Consider the following 8,656-nt stretch of genomic DNA (forward strand, 5'->3'; position numbering starts at 1 on the left):
AAAATAACAATACGAACATCTACTTAGCATGTTGGGCATTCGGGATCCTCATGCTACAACTTGAGGAGGGTTAATGAAGTACAACAACAATAACAATCTAAGTTGTGCGGATTCTTCACTTTCAATGCTGCATCAATGTCCGATTCTTCAAAAATACACTACTTTTGCTGAGGAAGTTTGGGTGGACCCTTCGCTATCCTCTAGTTTCGCCCCTGAACACAGTCCTTATATAACAATACATTATTATAATAATCATATTTTTTGTGAAATTAATCTTTTATGTTATGTTATATATTATATTTTCTATAACAATTAAAAAATATCTAAACAAATAACGTTATTATAAAGAAAGTATTAGACAATGATCATAATTATTGGCATCTTGTGTAAGTTGACCATATCTTAGATTCTTAGTGCGTGAAAGATCGACGGAGAAATTGATTTTTTTAATATAATTTTCCTCTGATTATGACGAAATACAGTTCCAGCACCACTTATTATACGAAAAAAAAGGCAAAAGAATATTAATCTCTATTTTTGTTGTAGGACTACTTTTACGAGAAAATGGTAAAAGAATATTAATCTTTTATAATAGTGACGACAATGGTGGTGCTATAATGATGGATACGGTAGGTAGGTATAATAGTGATCGACAATAGTGATTAGGTTGCCGGTAATAGTGGTCACTGGTGGTTGACAATAGTGATGATGGGGTTGTAATGACAGATCGAGGTACGTAGTTTGTGGTGGTGGCCGCTATGTGCAGGATGAGCTATTGGCTGGTCGTATAGTTCCGAGCTTTGTTCCAACGAATGAACAGTTAGTGTTAACTTGGCAAGCTAACATGGTTAAAGTAGTTAGAATATTGTTAAGAGTAGTTAAAGGTTGTTAGCAAGTTGTTGTAGTTAGTTAAAATGTAGTTGAAATGTACAAGTGTATAAATGATGTATATGTACAAATGGAGAAAAGAATAAATACATACACTGATGAAATGAAAAAGTAGATGAGTTCATTTTTTAGATATTTTTCTCTCTCTACTTCACTTCTCCTTCTTCTCTCTACAATTTCTCTTCTCTTCTCCTCTGTACATTCTTCTTCTTCTTCACTATTGTTCCTCTTCTTCCGTCTGCTCTTTTCTTTCTCTGGCTCACTCCACTGATGGAGTTATCATGGTATCAGAGCCTACAAGATTTGTAGGTTAGAAAAAAAGGCGATCTAAACTCCAGTAGAAGAAGTCAATCAGCGATTTAGGCGTTGAAGCTATGGTAGGATCCATGGAAACTGGTGGCCCAAACTTGACCAGAGCACATGCAACCGCTGGCTCAACCAGCTATGAAGCTCCGATTGTAGGTCACAATCATCCACTGTACCTTTATCCCAACGACACTCCAGGTAGCTCTCTAATTTCACTTCAGCTCACAGGCTCCGAGAACTATGTTGTATGGAGTAGGTCTATGCGCATTGGACTCGTAGGTAAAGGTAAATTAGGTTTTGTGGATGGACGGTTTCCTAAATCTCAATTTGCACCAGAGTTGTTTGACATCTGGGAAAAGTGTAATGCTGTAGTTTTGTCTTGGATAATGAATGCGGTTGCACCTGGTCTGTTAAGTAGTATTGTTTATGCTGGTGATGCACATAAGGTTTGGAGTGATCTGAAAGATAGATTTGACAAAATCAATGGTGTGCATGTATTTCAACTGCACAAAGAAATACATAGTTTTACTCAAGGAACTTTGACTATTACAGAATACTACACACACCTGAGAGGATTGTGGGATGAATTTGATTCCATCATGCCGTGCCTAGGGTGCTCTTGTGATGAATCAAAAAGGTTCCAAGAACATTTTGAACACCAGAGACTACTTGAATTTCTGATGGGACTAAATGAGTCATATTCAGCTGCCAGAGGTCAGATATTGATGCAGTACAAACATCTACTTAGCATGTTGGGCATTCGGAATCCTCATGCTCCAACTTGAGGAGGGTTAATGAAGTACAACAACAGTGTAATTCCATAAATAGGGAGTAATGAAGTAAATTTGAAATATTGATTGCACAATAAACTGCATGCCTTCCAAATACGATAAACATAATAAAACCAATATTATGTATCTGTCCTCCATGTACATCGCCATTTTTTTCAGCCCTTGTGGGTACAGAAAGAGCCATTTCATTTAAAGTTGGAGAAAAAAAGAAATAGATTCAGCAATGTAGAAAGAGCTACTAATAGTTTGGCAGAGTGCGTTAAAATAGAGAATACATATAATCCCCCTTGAACTTGTCCGTTATACTTACTTTAGTGTTGTGATTTTACAGGTAATTCTTTACCTCCCTAATTTCATTTCAAGTAAATTTAATACGTCCTCAAAAGTTGATATGACAAAGGAAGTGTTTTCAATCTCCCAAACCCGTGTGGAAGGGAGAAAAAGTGATAAAAAGTTGACATTGTTGGTGTTGATGATGGGTATTGTGGAATTGACAGTGGTGGGAATTGTGGAATTGACGGCGGTGGTGGGTATTGTGGAGTTGACAGCGGTTATGTAGATGTTGCTATTGGTGGAGTTGATGGCTTCGACGGCGGAGCTGGTGTTGAGCTTTGTGAACTCGACGGGAGCGTTGATGGAGAGGATGAGGAATAGAGTAGTGGGTTGACACTACAATAAATAAAAGATTTTGCAACAATTATTTATCGACAATAATATAATTGTTGCTATATTATATTTAGCGTCAATAATATATATGAGTATTTATAACCAACACTCTATATAAATGTCTTCTAAAGGTTTTAGCGACTCAAGATGCAATGACATTAACTCGATTATAGCTAAAAGGAAAATATATTGCTACTAAATGTCTCTTTTGTTGTAATGTGTGGGGGAAGGACAAAGGTTGGGGTGAATGAAAAAGGAAAAAAGTAATTTAAAAAAAATGAGTTTTTGATAGGTGGAGGTGCGTGTAGAAGACCTCGCACCATAAGTATGGTTCTCTACTTTTGAGGATATCAGGAGGGATTTTATGTATTTTCTCGTTACAAGATGAGAAAACCTACAGGTTGCCCAATGTAGACACGTCTTTTTCCGTAGTAACAAAATAGGAACCCTATGACCAAGTGTTTCCATGTTCACAAACAGAAGATAAGCAATCTTTGATATATTTAGCTGTATAGTAATTGATGCCAATGAAATCTAGGCCATAACTCAACTTGCTCAAATCATTCTTCGAAAATTTTGGCAGATTAGATCGCAGAATTTGTACCATTTCTTTAGGATATCTTCCTAATATAATCGGGTCTAAAAACCTGCATGAGTAATTGAAAAAGTTCATTACATACTAGTGAATTGATCCGCAATTCGCACGGTTACTAAACTATACTGTAGTGCTGAACTACTGTCAGCATTTCGCACGGTTACTAAACCATATTGTAGTGCTGAACTACTGTCAGCATTTCGCATGGTTACTAAACCATACTGTAGTGCTGAATTACTGTCAAGATGACCTCTGATGGTTGTTTTGTTGATTCCATTGAGTCTGGAATGCTGTTTTCGGTGGGGTAGCACATATGAGAATGTATGCATGCCGACTCAAGTATACATATAAGTATATAATAACACGCCAAGTAGGATAAATCATCTTCCACATTAGAATCACACTAACCTGGACTCCTGATAAGGAAGGCTTACCAGTTGAAGAAGAATGACCGAGCTCTCTGAGTTGCTGCTATGTCTTCTGAGGAATTGCTATAAGGTTCATACCACCGAGTTGCCATAGAAATTCCAATCATTCCTCCTTGTCTTTCCTAAAAAACAGCATAAAATAGACTGTGTTACTGATACTTAGCGTTGCCCGAAAGGGGTAATCGTTATTTGGACTAGTTCTGCGAGATCATGTCACATTTAGATGAGGAAAGGACTAAGAGCAATCAAAAGAACCTGATATCTGGTGAGGTAAATGCTGACAGCAGCTGCATGAGATAGGATCATATTGTGAGCTGCAATGAAGGGCTCCCTTTCTGAATCACCAGCATGACAATTCCCAAATATGGGAGCATCGAGATCGAGCTGGAGGGTAAATCCCCTCTCTATAGCCGCGAACAGCAATGAAGTAAGGCTCATTGATGGTTGTCCAATATTTAACTCTGTCCCCAAAATATTTGACTCATATGTCCGCAAAATAGCTAAAATCATCCCTGAAACACAAGCAAGTTAACTTGTTCATCGTTACAGTTCTTTGATGGAATCTACAACGACGTTAAAGTGTAAGACAGGAACAGCTACTTCTGTATTCGTGAACTTAGCCAACCACCATATCTTTCCTCAAGTTCTTGTGGTATATCATAATGTGTTAATGTGATAAACGGTTGGATCCCTGAATTCATAACAGCACATAAAGAAGTCATCTGAGCCCAAAAATTTACTACTTTTTAGCTTCATTTTGGATTATCGATTGCTTGAAACTGATAGCAACAGAAACTGAACAGACTCTTCTGGAGGAGTGCATCAATGAGCTTATCATAGTGCTCAATTCCAGCCATATTAACGTCTCCAAATATCCCCTCTGAGTCAAATTTACAACCGACAAAGAAAAAGATTGTCAATGCAAATGATGACAAGACTATTTAAATCGCTGATCGAAGATGAAAGGGAAGAGACTAGAGACAGTTGTAACTTACTGGGCAGATTCTTGCCCATGAGATAGAGAAACGATAACTATTCACACCCATATCTTCCATGAGCTTGACGTCCTCCTGTTTTTACGAAACATCAGAATTCTTGCTAATACACTGCATTGATCTAACATTAATTCTCATATCCTAATAAGTACTTCCTATCTAGTTTGTTAGTATTGTACTGTTAACGGCAGTTTATTGTTGATGTTGTCATTGTTGCCAGCAATGATTCATTCAATTTGAAATCAGGATGCACCAGGCAGGGCTGAAGATGAACTTTTGGAGTTGAAAATACTCCAACCGGGTGCTAGGGATTCGTTTGAAATCCTATGCACACAAATGAACTATGCTACCCCACCAAGTTTAGCATTTTGGACTCAACAGACATGTCAAAACTTTCAATGGAGGTCCTCTCGATAAAAATTGAGTCTCATACTCAAGATCTGTTTTTGGCCATAAGCCACAAGGTTGCTCAAAATGAGTTTAAAAGTCTCGGGTCCCAAACCAAAGGTCCTTCTATACCAAACTCGATATTCTAGAGCTAAAGGAACCAGCAGAATTGCATTCTGAGGTTGTTTACTTGAAGTTTTGACCAAATTCAACCATTCAAATTTGAGAAGCTCCAAAACAGAAAAACTTGCATAAAAACCAAACGAATGACCAGGTGACCGAACTGTCTATTCTATCAAGTTATAAATGACTTGGGATTGCTACAGGAAAGCTCTAAATGCGGAATTACGAAAAACGTAGAAAATGACCTGAAGGGTCATTACAAAAGAGTAATATACGGCGTCTCTTTTAGAATGTTTTCATAACAGATATATTTATGTTTTTCATCTAATTTGAACTATTATTAATTGCAATGATTCGTTACACTTGCTAATATATTACCATATTTCCTACACCCCTTTGTTTAGATTTTTTTCTGAATATTTGTGTCTTTTTAATGCTCAGTAAATGAAAACAGTTTGCTTCTGATTCAGGGAATACACTGATTTCATCCAACAATGCTCGTAGGTAGGATAAAATCAGTGTCTTTGTGGAGGAAGAACCAAAAAAATAGAAATGAAATTCAAATATAAACGTGTTGATGCAATTTTAAGTTTTTGAAATGCAAAAACTAAGTCTAGACAATTAATTTAAGACAAAACACTTACATTTCCTAACTTAATAAACTCAGAAAAGTAATAAATTTTGTACTATCATCTTATTTTTTCAATTGATGATATTAAATAGGTCTTCTTGATAATCTTTTTTACTGTTTTAATTCATTTTCAATTTTAAATGTGTTATTAATTTGCACCAAAAAGTTACTAAATGAAAATTTACCCGATATATATATTGTTTATTAGATTTTCAAAGTGAAAGAGGTCATTTTGAAAATCATACTAACAACAATATTTGAATAACAACATAACAATAATAACGGTAATAAAAGCGCAAATAAATATAAGACTATCTAGTACATATTAAAATAATAATTTGTAAAGGAATTGGAGAAGTTATCGTTGTTGGAGGTATTGGATGGGCCATTTCTTGAGTCATTGGCCCCTCAGAGATGATCCCACTATGTAATAATATATTGAAGGGCATTTGATGTGGAATTCTCTTTGTCAACCTTTTCTTTCACATACTATTGTTTGAGATTTTGATTGATCATGTAACACATATCGTTGAGATCATAAGGGTCCATGCCAATTGAAATATTTTTTTCATTCAACATTTCATACATCTTATTTGTGAACTCCCTGCAACTGTTTTTCTTTCTTATCTTCCATAGTTGCTCTTCTATTTTCTCGATTCTTTGCTTGGTGAACTTTTCTTGTGTCACCGTGTTTTTTGATTCCTTCAAACTCTGGCAACTCTCTGAACTTTGTAAATGTGTTGGTAGCAACATCTTGATTTGGAAACACTTCAGGTTCACTGTGATAAGGACTATAGATGACGGTAGTCACTTCAACATCACAAAGAGTGCCAAGTCTTTTTCAGGAATCCTTTTTGTCTTTTCTTGTATGAGGTTTTTCTTTCAGTATTACTTTCAATAAAAGCAAGGTTCACTTTCTTTCTAGGCATAGTTAAAGCGGGGAAGAGGAGAATTTCTGTGATTATTTGGATCTGGGGAGATGGAATGACTTTATTATCGTTGTTGTGTATTTTTTTTTTTTTTTGCCTAGAATTGACTCATATTTGGTTTGGGGGTGGGGGTGGGTGGGGGGGGGATTTATATTCTTTAAAATTTTGAATAGTTTCGATTAAAGGATTTTTAATCGTCACTAATGGCTATTTTTGGTATGAAACTAAACAATGGCGGTTAGATAATATATACAGACTACAGTGTATGGCTCTGGTCTTATGCTGACCAATCTTCTTGAGTCAAACTTTTCTTATTAGTAAAATAAATTTGTTGGTTTAAGTTTTTGAATAAATAGTATCCACTAACAATGGTCATAGAGTAATCACAAAAGTGTTTTTCATCAAAAAAGTTAAAAAAATATATTTTTAAATTTTAGGAATGCACAAAATTAAAGATTTAAACAAGCAAATATTTTAAATAATGGCTTAAAATTTTAATATATCAATTTCGACAATATTTGAATATGCGTAAAATGTCAATTCAATAATTATTTTATAAACTACAAATATTTATTGAATATTAAATGATGATATGTGTAAGATTATAATTAATAGAAACACATTATTATTTTCTCCAATTTTGAAAGAAATCATATTTGGTAAAAATATTATGTTCCCTTCAAATATGTTAAAATTTAAATGCTACTTAAATTTGACTTTATTATTGTCTGATACTCACATCATTCAAATCACATTAAAAAAAATTCTTAATGCTTTTGAGGCAAATCAATATGAAATAATTGCACAAAATACAGATCAAAATAATGCGTTTACACAGTGGAAAAAGAAAAAGAGAAATTCTATTCATTTTAAGAAAAATTATCAAGAAGAGGAGAAATTAATTGTAAATTGTCTTACTAGTTTTTTTAATAAATTAAAATAAACATAATACGCTGATGAGATTTCATCCCTTACGATAACTAATTATTGGGATGTTTAATCCCAACATAATAATATAGTATTTAGTTGGTAAGAAAGAAAATAGGAGTCACGTAACTAATGTAGCATTTGGTTGATAGTAATGTATTAAGTTATGTGGATATATAAAATGTAGAATAAGAATACATGTATTAGCAATATGATGATTAAATGACGTAAATGTAAATTTAAGTAGTATCTACAAAAGATAGTCGTAGTGTAATACTAAATGTGTTTTTCATCAAGAATTTTTTTTTAAAAAAATTAATTTATGGATGAACAAAATTAAAGATTGAAACAAGAAAATATTTGAAATATTGACTAAAAATTTTGAAATATCAATTCCGACAATATTTGAATATGTGTAAAAAAAAACATTGATTATTTATAAAAATAAATATTTATTGAATATTAGTTGGGGATATGTGCCTTATTATAATAGTTGCAGCGCTTATAGAAATACATTATTATTATCTTTTTCATTTTTAAAAAAAATAATCATATTTATTAGAAATTTTATGTTGCTTTCAAGTATATTAAGATCTAAATCTTATTTAAATTTGATTTTATTATTGACTGACTCGCGAACATGTTGCTCAACTCACATTGAAATTTTTTTGTTAATTTCTTTTGAGGCAAATAAATATAAAATAATTACAAAAACACTTATCAGAATAATGCATCCACACAGTGGGAAAAAAAAGAGGAGAAAAATTATTATTTTAAGAAAAGTACTAAAGAAGGATAGAAATCAGTTTAAATTGTTTTACTAATTTTTTATTAAATTACGATACACACTATACTCTAATGAGATTTCCTCCTTTGCATGGTAACTGATTATTGGGATAGCTAATCTCAACATAAAATATAACGTAGAATAATATAGTATTTAGTTAATTACATACAGGAAAAAATAGTAATCACATAACTAATGTAGCA

General features: G+C 33.5%; 1 pseudogene; it reads right to left on the minus strand.

Moving 5' to 3' along the window:
• Nucleotides 1-2,877: 2,877 nt before the first annotated feature.
• LOC129895616 (putative beta-glucosidase 17) lies at nucleotides 2,878-4,741 on the minus strand (annotated as a pseudogene).
• Between the last annotated feature and the right edge of the window lie 3,915 nt (nucleotides 4,742-8,656).

This window comes from Solanum dulcamara, chromosome 7 (assembly GCF_947179165.1).
Source record: "Solanum dulcamara chromosome 7, daSolDulc1.2, whole genome shotgun sequence".
Lineage (NCBI taxonomy): Eukaryota > Viridiplantae > Streptophyta > Magnoliopsida > Solanales > Solanaceae > Solanum > Solanum dulcamara.